This window comes from Pongo abelii, chromosome 14 (genome assembly GCF_028885655.2).
Source record: "Pongo abelii isolate AG06213 chromosome 14, NHGRI_mPonAbe1-v2.0_pri, whole genome shotgun sequence".
In the NCBI taxonomy this organism is placed as follows: domain Eukaryota; kingdom Metazoa; phylum Chordata; class Mammalia; order Primates; family Hominidae; genus Pongo; species Pongo abelii.
In genome coordinates this window covers 74,456,203-74,475,756 of record NC_071999.2, presented here as the reverse complement: position 1 = coordinate 74,475,756, position 19,554 = coordinate 74,456,203, and the positions used below count along the sequence as shown (strand labels likewise).

General features: G+C 33.6%; 2 long non-coding RNA genes across 11 annotated transcripts; one reads left to right on the top strand and one right to left on the bottom strand.

Annotated features, from left to right (window-relative positions):
* Positions 1-3,683: 3,683 nt before the first annotated feature.
* Positions 3,684-18,774, top strand: LOC129049557 (uncharacterized). Of its 10 annotated transcripts, none has more exons than XR_008512739.1 (6): positions 3,715-3,888; positions 8,782-8,951; positions 13,618-13,684; positions 14,583-14,744; positions 15,288-15,386; positions 17,932-18,430. It is a non-coding gene; the product is annotated as an uncharacterized LOC129049557 (long non-coding RNA). The 10 variants fall into 10 exon arrangements; XR_008512733.2 differs by having other exon boundaries at positions 8,863-8,951; positions 15,229-15,386; positions 17,932-18,411; XR_008512737.2 differs by lacking the exon at positions 14,583-14,744 and having other exon boundaries at positions 3,701-3,888; positions 8,863-8,951; positions 15,229-15,386; positions 17,932-18,411.
* LOC129049558 (uncharacterized) lies at positions 8,752-14,230 on the bottom strand. The gene is made up of 3 exons (XR_008512743.1): positions 14,164-14,230; positions 10,582-10,670; positions 8,752-8,866 (listed from the first exon to the last, which is right to left on the bottom strand). It is a non-coding gene; the product is annotated as an uncharacterized LOC129049558 (long non-coding RNA).
* Positions 18,775-19,554: the final 780 nt, after the last annotated feature.

Here is a 19,554-nt window from a genome sequence, read left to right as displayed (position 1 = left end):
TACCTGCTCCACCCTGACTCATTCTGATCACCTGCTCCACCCTGACTCATTCAGATTACCTGCTACCTGCTCCACCCTGACTCATTCTCCACCCTGCATAACCAATCATTTTTTCCCCACCAAAGCACTCACTCCAGTCACTCTCTTTAAATTAGCCAATCAGAATTAGGGTTTAGCCTGTGGGGTTTTGCCCTAGCCAATAGGGGAATGACACAGCAGCAGGGGCCACATATGTCGTGGATAAGAACCCCTCCCCCTCCCTTGTCCAAGTGTGCACCCACCATTGCTCCATCTGTGAGAGCACACCCTTCCATAGAAGTACCTTGCCTTGCTGAGAATCAAAAAGAAAATTTTATATTCAAGTGCTATTTCTTTTGCAGCACCAAAACTTTATCTATAACAATTTATATAAGGAAAAATACAATTATGTTTACCACTATAGTTCTGCAAATGCTGACAATTTTGAATTTTATTACAATTGATTTTGTCACTAAATTTCAGATTCTACCATTACATTACTTTGCCAATAGCTTGAGTTTTATTTCAAGTAATACAGTATTTTATTTGCTGCTTCCATGTAGACATTTGGGCCTTCAGTATGTAGATTCAGCACTTGTAAGTTAAACTTTCACTGTAGCCACATGTGTGCTATATCTTTTCCAAGAACACAAAAAACCTTTCTACACATATGTAGAAAACTTATTTTAGTCTACCTATATGCATCATGTTTAATTACAACCAATGGAATAATTTTCCATGGGTTTTATTCATTTTTTAAATAGCTTGAATGCTAACAAATTATCTTAATGGGTAACATCTATACACATTGCAGACAAAATATTTGTGCTTAATCAAACTGAATGAACCGGTTTTTTTTTTAACTCATACAGGTGAAAAAAAAATCTTTAAAAAGTACTGATCAATGATGACTAGTTAGACCTACTATGATGTAACAAAAGTTTGTCATTTAACCATTATGTTGTGGAACTACCATCTTTACAAGTACTGCTTGGCTGACACCCCCCACCCCCTGCCAGAAGAGCTAGAAATGGTGGTGATCACTAACTCTGCCTCCCTTGTACCAGAAATATATGCACTAGCTTCTTTTATTGAATTAAGAATTACTAATAAAAAAAAATATATAGTTGTTTCAGGGACAGTAGTAATGACCTGTAGGTTGGAGTTGACTACAGACTTTTGAGTGGCAGAGAGTGTCATCTAGAGTTTTTTAGAGACAGCAGCTCTTTTCTATCCAAACCAGAGCTATTTTTTTTAGAGCAGTTGGGGAAGCCTAGGCTCAAACCTAGCATTTCTTGCTGTTCTGAACTCTTTTGGCTCCTTTTCTGCTTTATCTGGTGGAATCAGTTTCTTTTACGTACAGCAAATAATTTATCCCATTTAAAACAGTTGCATTTTGTGATAAACCACAATGTGTCATCTAAAGCACAAAAAACACTATGAATAAAATTACCAAGTGTTTATATTTATGAATGTAGTAATCTATTAAAAACAACAAGCCTATAATCCAAATCAATGATACATAAATTTATAGATCTTCTTTATTAAATTTATATGGGCATATCTAGTACTGTTTGCTACATCAGCCTTCTATCCTGAGATTATTGGGGAGAGATAATGTGAAGAAAAAGGGAAAATTTTCATGGAAATAATGTGTGTGAATGCATACTAAAGTGGTGGTGATATGTATACCCGAGTTCAGATGGATATGTTTTTACTTTTCAAATGTCTACAGAATATTATTTGTCACTATAATCAATGTTTTTTAAAAATAAGAGTTTAGATTGGACATTGAAAATTCAATACACATACAAAACTGAAGTATTTATTTTTTAGCAGCTTTGTAGAATTAGGTATTCTCTTGCCTTCAGTGTCTTGTCAACCCGATTTCCTCAGCTGTTCTCTCAGAGGAAAGAGTTTTCCCTGGTATGTGTTAATTTCAGATATTTACAAAGCATCACAATGCTTTGGTGCTGATCTTGGGATTTGGTAATTAACAACACATAGAAATTTATAGACAATCTTGACATTTGAACGTTGTAGGGAGTCATTTTATTCCACATTTTTCATATAGACTTGCTATAAGGTTATCTTCTTTTCTTTTCTCACATCTCCATGCCACTTTGGCTTTGTAGGGACAATATTTGAGATCAAAAATATTATTACTATGAATTCTCCTAGAACTAAAGTAACTAGATGTTTTCTTAAAAATATTTCATTCAGAACAAGTAAATATGCATTGCAGAGAAAATTGTGGCTTGAATTGCAGGAAGAAAGGCAGAAACACAAAAAAATAATACTTTGTCTGTAGCAGTGTTTCAATTTTTAAAAATTGAGCTTGTATAATGAGAAACAGTAATGTAATGAGTGGGGTAGATGGAAGAAAGCCATTCTAGGCTATAATCCTAAAAGGCTTTTGGATTAAATAGGTCTACATTCCGACCTTTGCTCAGTAAACAATTCAGTCTTATAAATGTTCACTCTTGTTGGTGTGCTTTACTTCCTTTCATAACCTGTATACGAGAAATAAATGAACAAACAAAAATCTGTCTATCGGTGTTGCTATGAGGACCAAGTGAGTTTGCAGGTGTGAATTGCCTAGCAAATTGAAACATTTCCTTGAAGGATTGGGACAGGTTATATTATTTTTCAATAAATATTCAGTCTCCCTTTTCTTGTCAATGAAAAGTCTAGATTTCATCCTTGACCATGAGTACTTTGGCAATGGATGTTAGCTGCTTTGACTTAATATCTGAGTAGAGGCTTCAAATGTGCTCAAGATGTTTTGGATTACGCTTTCAGTACCCTGTCCTTCACCACAAAAAGAACATATCTATATTAGTTGAGGTTCTCCAGAGAAAGAGAACCAAAAAATATTTATTTTGAATAATTTAATCATGCAGTTATGGAGGCTAAGTCCCACAATCTGTCATCTGCAATTGGGACTCCCAGGAAAGCCAGTGTGGTTCAATTTAGTCCAAGCAGGAAGGCCTGAGAACCATGGTAGGCAAAAGTGTAAATCCCAGACTAAAAGCAGGTGAAAACCTATGTCCTTATGAGGCAAACAGGCAGAAGACAAAAATAGCAAATTTATCCTTCCTTCACCTTTTTGTTCTATTGAGACTCTCAATGGGCTGGATGATCCCCACCCCTCCCCTGGGGAGAGTGAAGTTCCTTGAGTCCACCAATTCAAATGCTAATTTCATCAGGAACCACCTTCACAGGCACACCTATACATGTTTTATTTGGGGGACAACCCATGGCGCATGGAAATTGACATGTAAAATTAATCATCACAGTGCCCAAATACTCACTCTCCGCTTTATAGTCTGGAGCCTAAAAAGAGAGACAGGTGGAACAGATTTAAGCCAGATTGTTTTCTTTCTCCGTAATTTGTGCTTGAGGTCTCTCTCTTGACAGTGGGTATGAACGCTAGGCCTGCCCTGACAGGACTTCAGAGGATTTGGTTGTGGATGTTACAGTGTGCCTTTCACAGTATCCTCCTTTACCCTGGCAGAAAGCCTATTCCTCAAGTGTCCAACATGGGGCTCACAAGGCCTATTGATCACTGCCCCTTCCCCCGCTCCCTGCATGGACTGGAGACCATTGTTCAGTCACAGCAGTGTGGGAATCATGTTAGACACTTGGACAATAGGCTGTCTGCCAGTGTCACACTACTGTGACTGAGCAATGGTCTCCAGTCCATGCAGGGGGCAGGGTAGAGGGGGATGCGGTGGTGATCAATGGGCCTAGTCCAGAAGACTCTGTCTATATGTCCCATAGGGAGGTCACAAAGAAGTCCTTATTGGGGGCAGATATCTGGACTGACCACATTCAGTAACTGGGAGGGAGCTGAGAACTGGAAATTTGGTGAGTGATGTCTGTGTTCTGCTCCTGGTACAAGACAATTAATCTGATACTCAAAATAGATGCCCAGGCAGCATAATATTATAAGTATTCACTGTAAATCCATAGCCTAGCAGAAAGCCACAGCCAACCTGCAGATTTAAGAAAAAGAATTAAGAGTTTGTTATTCAGCCGGGTGCGGTGGCTCATGCCTGTATTTCCAGCAGTTTGGGAGGCCGAGATAGGCAGATCACGAGGTCAGGAATTCGAGACCAGTCTGGCCAACATGGTGAAACTCCATCTTTACTAAAAATACAAAAAATTAGCTGGGCGTGGTGGTGGTCGCCTGTAATCCCAGCTACTCAAGAGGCTGAGGCAGGAGAATTGCTTGAACCTGGGAGGCAGAGGTTGCAGTGAGCCGAGATTGCACCACTGCACTCCAGCCTGGGTGACAGTGCAAGACACTGTCTCAAAAAAAAAAAAAAAAAAAAATTTGTTATTGTAAGTCACTAAGATTTTATTTTATTTATATTACAAAATGTTGACTGATATAGGGGCCAATAAGCACTATATTTTTCTTGCTCAAGTTTCAGAGATTTTTCTCAAGGCCAACCCAGCAGGAGGATCCTTTATTTACTTAAATAAACCGTTAGAGTCCAGTTATGTTTTTCTATTATGGAACAGGTTAAACATGTGAATCGAACTTTGTTTTTTAAAAGCTCTGAAACAAGAGACTTATAACAAGCTTACTAATGAAAAGTTAGCATTTGCTGTAACTTGACTGTGTAAAGTAAGGCCTGATGAAAATGAAATATTAATATGCAGGTTATGTTAGATGCTGCTTCGGAATTTCAGAAAAATGAACAGTAATCAAATGAGGGTGTCACATAATACACAGCAAGCAGAGAGCCAATTATGTAAATGAACACCCAAGGTTAGCGTGATACAATGCTCTTTAATTTGACAAATATTAAAATCAACTTGTTCTTAATGTAATAGATGGCTGTGACAAAAGTTAAAGAGCACCCAGTGTTTTTGTAATCCCCTGTCAAATTAAAAATGCTAATGTGAGTGAGCTGCTTTCATCAGTACAATAGTTGAAAGGCCCAAAATGTACAACATTTCCTGGGTTTCAGTAACATTAGACTAAAACGTTTCTGAGATAAAAGTCATAATGACCAGTGTACATCTACTTCCAACAACTGAAAATACATAACAGTAAACTCCTGTTGCCTCAGTACATTTACAAAATAAGAAGAGCTTCTCCCATTTAGCTGATTTTCTTTGAATAAACTGCAGACACATTTTCATAATTATGTGAATTTTATTCATGACTCTATAAAAATTATTCGGCAGAATCTATCTTCCTTTTTTATTTTCTTACTTACTAGTCTACTTTCCCAGCTAGTCTACTTTCTTTTCTTTATCATTGCTAATAATATAAATAGAGAATATTGATTTAATTTTCTGAATAAACTAAATGCATATGTATACTTACATTTATTAATGTGTGTGTGAAAACATCATCACATATGAAAAAATATATAGCCATATGATTTTCAACACCAAAAGAATACCATATTTACAAAATCACTGGGATGTTTAATATTATTTAATTTTTTTATTTTAAATTTGATAATAATTGTGCCTCTTTTGGGGAAGGTAATATTTTTATTTTTAGTGTTTAGTGATTTATATCTGAAATTTATTTCTTTCTATAGAACTATGAATATATGATTCTCCTAAGCTTTGATTATTTTCTAAGAAAAAAATTACAAAATTATTTTCACCTTGACAGTGTTCCACTAACAGGTGTCAAATTGTTTTTATGTTAGCCTGCAATTTTCACCCGAAGAAAAACAACAGAATGAGGAAAAGAAAAGGTTTAGGAAAGTAACAAACTTACTTACATACTTAGACTTTTATCTCTAGAAATCATTATAATTAAACAAAAAGTGTGTGACTTTTCTTTAAATTAAATGTACTCATTTCGTGTCTTTGAACCTGATGATAAAAATAGATAGTGGATATTTCAGAAATATATTCTTAATAATTAAAAAGATGAGCTATTAATTATTCCTTAGTTTATGTACTAGGGTTTTATGAGACTGGAGACTATAAAATCTGTGTAAACTGTTTAAGTGAAAGAATGTAAAATTTCAAATACAAAATTCCGTATACAGAGAATACAATATAAATAAAGCATAGAAATGGTTCATGCAGAGTCCTGAAGTCTACAGTTTATTTCTAAGAAATCCATTCTTTTTTATATATAATAATTGACAAAGCCTTTGTTCATATTAATAAATACTCCCTTTTCAAAGAAAGAATAGCATTTTGAAATAACAATGTGTAAGAGACACAAAACAAGGTTAAATATAAGAAAGAATATATGCAGAAAAATATATATTAATTGACCATTCAAAAATACTATAATGCTATACTCCAATAAATTTTGATTATAAAAATGTTTTCAATATAAGCATTTATGACACTCAAGAAGTTAGGCAAAATAGGTTAATGTACATCATATGATTTTGCCATTTTTGCTCTTTGCATTGTATTACATACAGGATAAAAATATTTATTACATTTTAGATGAAAATCTATTGAAACGCCATACCTAGTTTCTTCCAAACTCTGAAGACATTAACGGAAAATAAATCTCAATTAATGATGTTCAAGAGATGTATTAGTAACAGGAGCTCATAGGATCTCCCACCTACACACTTCCTTTTGAAAATCACAAATTAAATTATGTAAACGAAATACACAGGTTTTCTTTGATGATCATCATAAAATAATATGAAAGCCTGTATGAGAACTTCAGATATTTAGAATAAACAGTTTCTCATTGTTATATTAGGTAATAATAATATGTTTTTTAGTAAAAATAATGTAAGTTTTAACTTCAGCTATTCTATGTAGAATAACTAAAATTTAGAAAGAGTAATGATTTGGATCACAGTTTTGTAATCACAATGTTCATTACTTAAATACAATAAGATAACAACTGGCTAATAAAATACTCAAATTACCTCTATAATTTTGTGCAGCGATTGCAAAGAGTATGCTATAAAAGCTCTATGAGCTCTAATGTCAAATATGATAGCTAGTAGACACATATGATAGCCATTAGATACAAATAGCTATTTCGGTTTAAACATCAGTTAATTAAATCAAATTAAATTAAAAATTTAGTTCTGATGTCAAACTAGCCACATTACAACAGCCACATGTAGCTGATGACTACCATATTTGGTAGCATATGGATAGTTTTCATCATCATATAGTTTTTTTTAATCATATAGTGTTACAAGAAAGACTCTGGGAAATTGCACCACAAGTCAGTCATTTATTGATCTACTACTAATGAATTGAAAATCTCCCAGGCACCACCATGACGTTGCTTTATCTTGTTTTTTTTCAGCTCTATCTTTACTTGTTATATACTGGTGATTTTTGTTTCTTTATTTTTCAAAGTTTTGCTATTTTAAGAAGTGTGGAAATCAATGAACTTATAAATTAACATATGTAGATATTTTAGGAAATGAAATGTTCCTTTTTACTCAAACGTTTTATTACAAAAATTGTTAAAATACATAAACATTGAAAAAATAGCATATAAATCCAATATAAACCTTTCCAATGTTTGAACACTCCTTTCTTAGTAATTGATAGAATGATAAACAGAAAATCACTAAGGATGTTAAATATTTGGACAATATGCTTAACAAAATTTAACATTTGGTATCTATTAAACACACCCCACAACTCAAGAATATATGTTATTTTGAGTGCAGCAGGAACTTTTACCAAGTTAAATGTTCAAGTTAAAACACAAATTCTTGTCTAATAAACACTCATGAAAAATGCCAACTATTAAAAATATACTAAATGAGTTTTCTCACTAAAATTGCTTTAAATTAGAAATCAAAAAGTACATACCTACAAAATTACCAAATGTTTGAGAATGAAGTGTAACATTTCTAAATAACTCATGTCAAAAAATAAATTAAAATAAAAAGTTGTAGAAGATTTCAAACAATATTAATAAAGCTACAACATATCAAAATATGTGAGATGAAAATAATGCAGTGTTTTGATGAAAATGTATGGCCTTAAATACCTACATTAGAAATACAAAATGTGTAAAATTATTTAGAAAGTAAAAGAAAGTAAACAATATAAACAAAATAGCAATCATATATAGACGAACATTTCAGAACACTAAAAAAGCGAAAATTTTGTTCTTCAAAAAGATTAATACAATTGATAAATCAATCCAAAGCAATGTCAACTAGGAAAATAAAAGATAAAAAGGAAATCAACAATAGTATAGTTCTTACAACATGAACTATATGTAAAAAATGACAACTTAGATTAAATGGAAAAAATTCTAAAATAACTTGTCTTACCAATACAGAAGAAAGATGGAAAATATAAATAACATTCTTTATAATAAAAAAAAAATTTTCTACTAAAAAAGTTCCTGCAAATAAATCTTCAGGCACAGATGATGTTCCTGGAAGAATTCTATCAAACCTTTCCTTCATAAATAACATCACTTTAATATACATACATACTTTCAGAAAATAGAAGAGAATGAGAGCCTCAACAACTTGCTATAGGAAGGCAGAATTACCCAAATACAAAAATATGATATTGACATTACAAGATAAGAAGAACACACCACATAAATATCCTTCAGGAACATCAACCCAAAAAGGCCTAACAAATATTGGTAAATGAAATCCAGCAATATATAAAAAGTTTTATAATATCCATGACCAAGTGGAATTTGTCTGAATAGCCATATAATAAATAAATCAATTTAATAAGTACATAAACATCTTTTCAGAAAGGAAGCCCAGACCCAGATATTTTCAGAACATGAATTCATTGTTTATTCTTCAGCCCATAAGATGTGAAGGTGAAGGCCTGTTGACTTCAGCAGTGAAGTTTCATCATCTCACTTTTCTGATTCCTACATCACAGCTTTCTGTCATCACGAAGAGGAGAACAAGAAGTCAAGTATTCTTGAACTCATTGTTTCATTAGTGACTTCGGAGGTAGTGGCTTCCCTGGTAGGTCTGTTCTATATTGTTCTTATAATCATTCTATTAGGCTTAGTGAGAACCTACTCGTCAGCCTTTCCAACAATTTTGTAAGCATTTAGTTATCTGTAGCAATTTCCTTCTTAAATTACATAGGGTGGTTTCTGTTTCCTGAGGCACATTCTGTCTGACAGACTCATACTATTAATATTTGAATGTCAAATACTATGTACTTGCTTAAAAGTAACACCAACCATTTAGTATAAACTTTGAACACTTAAATTGGAATTTTGTTTTACTAATTTTCTGATTATTTTCTGTATATCTGACACATTGCAGAGGTTATACTCCATAATTATATGAAGCATTTTGTGGGAATTTCCAGAAATGTTAAAATTTTGTAGGAATTTAGTTATTTCTCTTTTCAATATAACCAGATTTAATATTTTCAAGACATTCAACAATATTGTCACGATATTTTTTGGGGGGCATTTATATTCATAGATTAACAGATTTTCACATTTGCTCAGTCTTCCTCATTCTCAATCTAATGCACGGGTTTATTTTTTTAAAAATATCAAGAAAAAAATCAAAGACATAAGGGGGCTGAGGTAAGAAAGATAGTTCAATGAATATAGAATTATAAGTAATCGTAATTTCTTTATTTCGCATTTGAGTTTTGCAACTGCTCATCGTAGTCATTTTTAAGCCACTGGCATGCCTTAGCCAAATTAAATGAGTGTGATTGTCTCCTTTTTAAACATTCCTGCTACCACTTCATTGTTTTTGGTTTTTATCCTTTTGTTTCTGGTATAGTGTCAATTTTCTTCACATTACTTTAGATATTTGTAGTCAACTCCAAAACCTTACATATGAAGTGTAAAGAGAAATTTTCTGCTTTAATAAAATTGAAATTTAAATGTTGGATTTTACGTAGGGTTGTGATTTGACCTTGTCAGTCTTGGTTTACATTTATGAACCTAGCATGTTTATTCAGGGTGATTTATTATATTCCCAAGATTGTCTTGGCTTTGTATGCTATTTGTGGTCTCCCTACTTACACCATTTATGCAATATAGACATCTCCTACTCTTTCAAACTCTACTTTTATAGGCATTTGTTTATATATAATGCACAGTTTGCCCAGACTGCTCAGTTGTTATGTTCTTTAAAACATCAGTATCATTTGTGTCGATGCATTTTAAACATGCCACATCCTATGTCTCATTAAACACATCTAATATCTTATCTTACTAATGCGATTCATCCTTTAGGTCTCAGCTTACATGAAATTTCTACAGAAAGGACTTTTTGAACAACCATTAATAATTTGATTACTCTTTTTCTCTTTTATAAAAATCTGTCCATTTTTCACATCTTCAAATATCATATTTAATATTTATTTATCTTCTCTAATACTCTGTAAACTTCAGATTGGCAAAAGAAAACAAATGCTTTGTGTACCACTGTGTACACAGTGCCCAGAAGACTTCCTGGAATACACAGGTGGTGTTCAGTATTCAAAGAAATATAAGACTACTCTAATGCAAAAATGATCACCCAGATAATTTGCCTCTCAGGATGATTTCACTGTAAAAAGTTATGCATTAAAAATAAACTCATAAAAATCTGATTCTATTAGCAAAGTATTGAAACTGACCTCATAGAAATGTTGTGAATGTTGATAATTCTTTAAGAAATGTCATTCTTGGGATTTATATATTTTTATGGCTTTATGGGCAAAGGTAACTGGAAGGAAGAAGATAAAGACAGAATTATTCATTTATGCTAACGCCAAAACTTATTTGTAGTTAATTATTGCCTGGATTTTGATTTAGTGAAAGCACTACTACACTATTTTACATCAAGAATAATAACATCGTTGGAGTAATAGCCTCTCATTCATTTTAATTTTAGACTTATTTTTGTTTATATCTACAATCTTACTTATTTAGTATAATATGTCTATTTTGTATCCTTTTTATCTACCTTTTTGTTTTAGTTTTAATTGATTATTCTAATTTCCCCTCTATTAGTGTATTATTTATATAATCTTTTACCATTCTGATAGTAATTACCATAGAAGTATCTAAATTTATGATTGATTTCTTACAATGTAATTTAAATTATATCCTTTACCACTTTTGAGATAGCTTAAGACAATTTGACTACTTTTGTCTTTCACCTTTAACATTGCTGATATCATATTAGCACTACATACATTTTAAATTTCATGTTATCATTTTTATACTGTATAGTAAATATGTAGTCAACATTTATTTTCATTTATCCCTATATCTAAACATTCTATTGCTCTTCTTTTTCATGTCATTCCATCTTTCCATCTGTGATTATATTCTATCTTAATAAATTTTTAATGTATTTCTCTTAAAAGTCTGATTGAAATGGATGTTTAAACTTTTGTCAGATAAAATGTTTATGAACTCTTAATTTTGAATGGCATATTAACAGAATTTAAAAGTTTAGTTTGGAAGTTATTTTCTTTCAGCACTCTAAAAATTCTATCCCACTTCTTCTAGCTTATTTATGTTGAAAACTCAGTTGTTAGTCATCTCACAGCTACTATGACACTAATGTGTGTATTTTTCTCTAGGTAGTTTTAAGATTATCTGTTTTATTTATAGTTGTCCTACTATGATATGCCTTGATACTTTAGTAACTATGTTATTTATGGCTAGTAGATAATTTTGATTCTATGGGTTGATCTCCGTATCACCTATTCTTTTCTTTTTTTCTTTGTGACAAAGTCTTGCTTTGTCACCCAGGCTGGAGTGCAGTGACACGATCTTGGCTCACTGCAAGCTCTGCCTCCCGGGCTCACGCCGTTCTCCTGCCTCAGCCTCCCGAGTAGCTGGGACTACAGGTGCCCGCCACCATGCCCAGCTAATTTTTTGTATTTTTGGTAGAGACGGGGTTTCAACGTGTTAGCCAGGATGGTCTCAATCTCCTGACCTCGTGATCACCGCGCCCAGCCCTCACCCATTCTTTTCTATTAGCAGCAGTGGTCTTGAATTCAGCTTGACTATGCAGTTTGTAAAAACAGTAGCTTCACCTGAAACCACATTTACGGGCCGGGCGCGGTGGCTCACACCTGTAATCCCAGAACTTTGGGAGGCCAAGGGGGGCGGATCACGAGGTCAGGAGATCGAGATCATCCTGGCTAATAGGGTGAAACCCCGTCTCCACTAAAAATACAAAACATTAGCCGGGTGTGGTGGCGGGCACGGGTAGTCCCAGCTACTTGGGAGGCTGACGAGGGAGAATCACTTGAACCCTGGTGGTAGAGCTTGCAGTTAGCTGAGATCGCGCCACTGCACTCCAGCCTGGGGGACAGAGGGAGACTCCCTCTCAAAAAAAAAAAAAAAAAAGAAAAAAAGAAAAAACCACATTTACTGAGTTTGAAGAAAGGAAACAGCAAAGAATATTCACTAACAGCCTAGCAATGATCTCCTGATTCTCATGCATAGCATCTGATGTCCCAGTCATGTGTGTTCACTATGTGTTTGTTGACAACCTCAGCTCCAGAAAGGTATCAATTATGGGATTGCTTTGGCTTAATTACATTTCCAACTCAGGAAAATAATTACTCAGGACAATGAGATTAGCTTCCATTCTCCAGGTAAGCTGTATCTCATCAGTCCCGGTTATTTATTACTCAGTCTCAACAAGCAATTACAGGTGCTTGGTTTCACACTCTGTTCAGATTTTCATTTGTCTTAAATAAAACATGTTTAGTCAATCTTGAGTAACTCTATGAGTAAAAGTTATATGGAGTATCCAAAAATGCAAAAATCTTTAGGTATCTCTAAGGTTATAATAAAAATCTTAAAATCTTCTAACCCTTTTCTTTGGATTTACCTCCATCTTAGTCTCTGGAATGCTTGCTACAGTTTACACAGACATTTTAAAAAATAATACTTAGGGGAAACATCTCCAATATTTGATATGTTAAGACTATTAGGAATTCCCTCCTTGAGCACATTAAACATAACCATAACCCCAATGCTTACTCATAGTCCTTTACTACCTGGACTATTTGTCACACAATTTTACCTACCATTACTTGAAAATTTCTACAGATGTTAATAGAAGCATTTAACTGTATGTGTAACTTTCTCAAAGCTAAATTTCTTTCTTTCTATTAGTCTCCATGTATATTATATTAGTTTGAATTTTACATCAACTATTCAAAATATTTTTCTCCTAGGGATTGTTTTCTGTAGACTTTAATTTTTATTTAACTATACATAGAAACCAAAATAATTTGTATTATACACATAGCTATTGAAAAAGTATTCATGTAGAGATTAACACACCAACCGTTAGTTAATACTAATGTAATTGTTAATACTAATGTAATTGTTTTATACCTTATTTGGAGAAAAAAAAGCCACAAATGTTCCTTTTTGAATTACTTAAAATTAATGTAATTGTTTATATATTCTTGGAGAGAAAGTACTCTTTTCTTATATACTCTACATTTTATGACTTAGAATCCTTAGAGATCACTACTCAGCAAAATCTTCTTCCTATCTTGGGGAATAACTGTATGACTTGGGGCAAGTCATAAAGAACACATGTTCTTTGGCTCAAGTTTCCAGGTATCACTAGGGAAAACCATTCATTCATCTTGCATTCATTCAACATGGCAATTATATTCATCTGACTCTTCCAGCCAATTGTACCAGAGGAAACATGGGTTTCTTTTCCTTCACTGGCACAGTGGCTAAGAGGAAGCAGAGGTAAGCCCCACAATTGACAGTGATAAGTTTGCATTATATACACAGACCATAGGAGTCTCAAAAACTGACCTCACTGTTCTGAGCTTTCAGCATTCCCAGTCATGTCCTTTAAACATACCAGAGCATATTGGAATTAATATGTTAAAAATCTTTCTTTAATGGAGGTTTATAACCTCACCAAGATTTCTACTGAGTTTAATACAATATTAGTGTTGAAATATTTGAGCAAAACATCTCCCTTTGCCAGAAAAACAAATACTGTTCAGACCTGGTTTGATTGTATCTGGCAAGGTAATGGCAAATGTTTGTGACTTAGAAGAGAGACAGAATTTTGTGATCTCATGATTTACCCAACACATGCCCCAATTCCCACTGAATCACATAAAACTTTCCCAAAAAGATTCCTCATTCACTACTTCTCATATTCAAATGAAAGACAGATTCACTCAGTTGAGGCAGCCAGCCCTTAATTTCCTTACCTTGCCCTATGGTAGTTTCTTTGGCTATATAGCGAATTACTTCAAAGCATACTTCAAAATTGTGAGCAAATGAACTCATCATCAAACAGTTATTATGGTGCTGGATTACACAGGTTAAGAATTCAAATAGGTCATAATGAGGATGGTTTTTCCCTGCTCCATGATACCTGGGGCCTAAGAGGGATGACTCCAAGCCTGGAAGCTAAAATTATTTGGTTCTCATTTCTTCAAAAGAATGCTGGCTTGCAGTGGGAATGAAGGGCCTCATTTACTTTCTACCTGGGCCCCTACCTGTGAACTCACCATGCCCCCTTCCTAACAGGATGGTGCTTGGATTCCAAGGGTTTGTATTCTTAGAGTGAGCAGGAAAGAAGCAATGTCCTTTGTATGGCACATATATCCCTTTTGCCATATTCTAGGGGACTAACAAATTACAAATTAACTAACATTCAATCCAAGATGAAGCTATGTGTCACTTTTCGGTGGGAGGAGTGTCCATAACATTATAAGCAGGATGTGCAAGAGAAGAGACCGAGAGAGGAAAATAAATTGTGGAAATCAGTGAAAAGTCCGAAATACAGGTAACTGGAATCCAATAATGTAAAGTGATAGATAATAAAGAAAAGTAATATTTGAAAAGATAATGGATACAAATTTTCAAAACCTGATGAGTGTCATTAGAAGAAAATGTTAATGACTAGTTGTGTAGTCTTTTCCTCTAGCATCAGACACACCAGAGAATTTGATCTTTCATTAAATCCACCTTACAACATTAACTCAAGGAACAATTAGGAATCGGTATGGGATCAATGATGAATAAGAATTCAGCCTAGGTTATGTACTGAACAAAACCCTTGTATCTCATTGTCAACATTGTTTAACAAGTAATGAATGACTGGATTTCATGAGATGTAACTGAAACAGAAAATGGGGTTATTTATGAATCCTTTCAGAATTTTGTAATTAGCCAGTCCTATATCCTTGAGGGAATAATGTGACCAGCTAAGGGCATTCTTTGAAGGGTATTCTCTATGGCTTTTTTGAAATGACCACTTTCTCAAACAGGCTCACCTCTCATGTTTACACACATCATGAGTGGCATCAAGTCATATCCTTGACTTTAGGTTGTCTGAACCTTTGGAAATGGTAACTAGAAGTCTTAAAACATTAGCTACGCATTGATTCTCTCACCTTCAGAAAAATGGAATGTCCTCTTTCATAAGGTAAATCAATCTGATATGGTATGAAACCTGTTTTGTGTTTTTTGTTGTTGTTTTTGGTTTTCCTAATGAAGCAGATTGTCAATCCAAACCTATAACCATTGTTGTTTGAAAGCATGAACATTGCAGGGTAGTATCAGAAGTGGGGTTGACTGTTAGTCTCCAAAATCTATTAGTTAAAGAAATTTTAAGTTAAAAATATATATGTATAGAAAAGACTTAAAAATTTTTGATGATGGCATGGTGGTCCTCCTGTCCTTGGTTTGAAGAACTGAAAGCAGCAGATATTCAGTGGTGAATCTTATCAGTGGAATATAAATGAAATACCTTTGTCTCAAAAAATTGATAAACTAGATTGCAAAAACGGGGTGTAAAAAGTAGATAATGGCTATGAAATACCATTTTCTGAGTGTTGCCAACCCTTAGCAATAATATGTCCATTGATATGAGAAGGCAAAGTAAACAAAGTTGAGCAAAGAAAAATTTCAGGCATATTTGAAACTATGGCAGGAAAAATAATGCCTCCCCCAAAAGTTGCCGCATCCTAATTGCCTAAATCTATGTATACGTTAATTTAAAAAGCAAAAGTAACTTTCAAGACATAATTACAATAAGGATATTCAGTTGGAGAAATTTTCCTTAGTTATCTGAGTGGACACAATGTAATCACAAGGGTCCACATAAAAGAGAGTCAGGAAGGTCAGAGTCAGGAAGTTTAGAGTCAAAGAGGGTCCATATAAAAGAGAGTTAGGAATATGACAACAGAATAGGAGATCTTTGGAGTAAAGCAGCCAAAAACCAAGGAACACATGCACTTTTCAGAAACTGGAAAAGAAAAGAAGATGTTTTCTTCCTTAGAATGTCGGGAAGGAATACAGGTTTGCTAACACCTTGATATTAGCCCCATAAGACCATTGGACTTCTGACTTCCAGAACTGTAGTATAATAACACTACATTGTTTTAAGCCACTACATCTGGGATAATTTGTTACAACAGCAACAAAATGTTTAGGTACCAGCAACGTAAGTTTGGAATATGCAATGATGAGTAATGAGGCAAGACAAATGATATACCTCTGATCTAAACAATGGTAGATGCTATGACACAGATAGTACTCATTCTCCGTATGGACTTTAGTCAAACCTCCTTTTAAGAGGGAAAGAGACTATTTTGGAATCTGGGCCAATTCGCTACCATGCAAATATGCTCTTCATAGGTATTAGCAATGTTAGAGTCATTCGAAAGAAGGAGAATGGCTGACAGAAAATAATGATAATTGAGAATAAGAAATAAATAAACTAAACTAAGTAGTACCATAATATTTAATAAATAATGGGATAATTTAAATAGATGAAATTAATATGGTTGCCATAAAAGAAAAAGAGAAAAAAACCCTAGTGGTGCATTGTTGCTATCTGGGTGGAGGAAAACCAATCCCTGGGTCAGCTAAAACAGCCTGTCAAATACGTTCCCTTTATTCTATCTTGAAAAAACTTAAATCCAATGATGCAAAAATGGATTGAAAACAATATCAAAAACCAAAGCTATATAAAAGATGAGATTAAACTGAATCTTTTAATGTGGTAGTGGTAAAGGATGAATGATTTGAGGCTTAGTGTTATCTCACCAAACCTCTATCTAAGACTCTTAAGACTGCATGCTATGGTTAAAGTTAAATAGTCTGCAGTAGAAAACAATATATTTTGAGAGGAATAGATTTTAATGCAAAATATACTGGAAGACAAGAGGACACAATTAGATGACTTAAACTGAAACATGGAGGCCACATTCATACTATGGCAGCAGTCACCAGGGTTATAGCATAACTATAGATTAACCTGTACCATGGTATGGTAACATTACCTGCAACAGCATGCCTAATTGGGAAGAAGGAGAGTATAAATTGTAATAACTACCATTGATGGCCTATAGTTGAATATTGGGCATTTCTGAAATTTGTTATATTATTATAAATAATAGGAAACTTTTAAATAGGAAAATTTTAGAACAGTTGAAACTAGAAATATAGTATTTAATAAAAGAATGGTACAAGTGGGCACACTTACACTCAAAATACCTCCAATTACAAGAATCCTGTGAGATTCTAAGGAAAGTTAGCACAATAGAGTGGCTATCGTTAAAAATAATTTATTATATATGCCAAAATAGCTAGAAGATTTGCAATGTTCCCAACAGAAGGAAATGATGAACGTTTGAGGTGAAGGATTGATTATCCCAATTACCCTGATTTGATCATTACACATTTGCATGTAAATATAAAAATGTCACATGTACCCAATAAATATAAAAATTATTATGTATCAGCTAACAAATTGAAAAAAGTATATAGTTCCTGAAAAGCAAATGTTCACTTTATGGCTTAAATTAATTCCACCAATGGCCTCTCTGTTTCTAGGTATGAGTACACTAAATATAAAGTTGATTGTTATGCTGTCATACAGGTAGCTAAGGTTTTCTTTCATTTTGTATCTTAATTTTGAAGAACACTGAACACCTATTCTTTCTTTTTTTTTTTTTTTTTTGTAGAGATGGAGTTTTCCCATGTTGCCCATGCTGGTCTGGAACTCCTGAGCACAGGTGATCCACCCGCTTCTGCCTCCCAAAGTGCTGGAATTACAGGCATGAGCCACTGTGCCTGACCCATTTCCTTGTTTCTCTTTTCTTTGTTTATCCTACCTCCCATAGAAACAACTGAAGAGTAGCAGAATACAACTATTCATCCCCTAGGGCGCCTAAATTTCCCAGCGTTCCTTTAGAATCTGATGAGATGAGGTTTAGATCTGATGACCATCAAAAGTAATTTAATTCTTTACATTGATTATATTATAGAATTGTTTTCAGAAAAGATAGTCAAGAAATTTTAGGAAATGTAATATATAACTAATTGGTATAGGCTATATGCTGTACCAATAGGATATATAATAGGGTATATAAGCAAAGGTTAATTAAACCATCTAAAACTTAGGACTCAGGCCAATCTTTTAAATCATTAGGGATATTCTCGGCCTGGACCTCAAGAGATAGTAAATAAAAATATGAAATATATACTGGCTTTACTGAATTTTTCTGACTATAAAGTTCTATAATGTTATATGAGACTTTTTGTGTTTTTATTGACACATATTCTTCCAATGGGTATCTGATTAGTAACTACAAATATCGTTCCCAGAAATAAATATGAATATTATGTGATTCAGAACAAAAAGAGGTTTCTGAGAGACTTGCAGACAATAGTAGTCCAAGGGGTGGCATTTGGGATATATGATGCTAAAGCTGGTTTATATCATCGATGATAATATATCATATTAGATTAGTATGATTAAGAACTTAATCATACTAATTAATAATAAACTTGTTATGCTGAAGTGCTAACCCGCTCCTTAAGCCTATTCTGTTTCCCAACACATTTAATTTTGCTCTTGCTAAATATCCACCTCAGGTTGGCAGAGATTCAGACAGAGTATCTATCTTGACGAGCCCTTTCAGAAACAGTAGCAGGGAGAAAGTGGATATAGAGAATCATGCACTAAGCCTGGAAAGTTTATAAGCAAAAGTGCCCCGGGTTTCTCCTACTCAGACTCCAATGTCCAGGCAAGTCATATGGCCACATGTAACATTATGGTGTGCAGGAAAGTGCAGTTTTATTGTGTGCCCACAAAGAGGAGATCCAAAATATTTGTAGTAATTCTAATTATTAAAATATGCAGGCTTATTAACTTGGATCTATTAATAACAGTTGCTAGGAATTAGAATTTGCTATTTTGTTTGTACCATATTTCTTTTGAACATGTTGTAAAGTGTGGGCACAAAAATATATTATTTTTAAAGGTGCTATGCATCTCACATATGTATATTTTGAAGTTATATTCTAATTTCTCACAACCGTTGGAAACCATTCCTCTTTTGTCTGAGTACAATTATATTTAGATTTAGTAGTTTAACACAGAGTCTAAAATGTTTCTTTTAATTTATCAAATTAGATTATGATCATATTAAAGGAATAAAGATATTGAGCATGCTCTGATGCAAAATTGTTATGTGCCCACTTGAATTACTATATTAACATGTTCAATAATTAAGATGATAATGTTCAAAGGCATTTGCAACAGTAAAATATCCCCTTTTGTGAAGGTTCCTTATTCTCTGAAT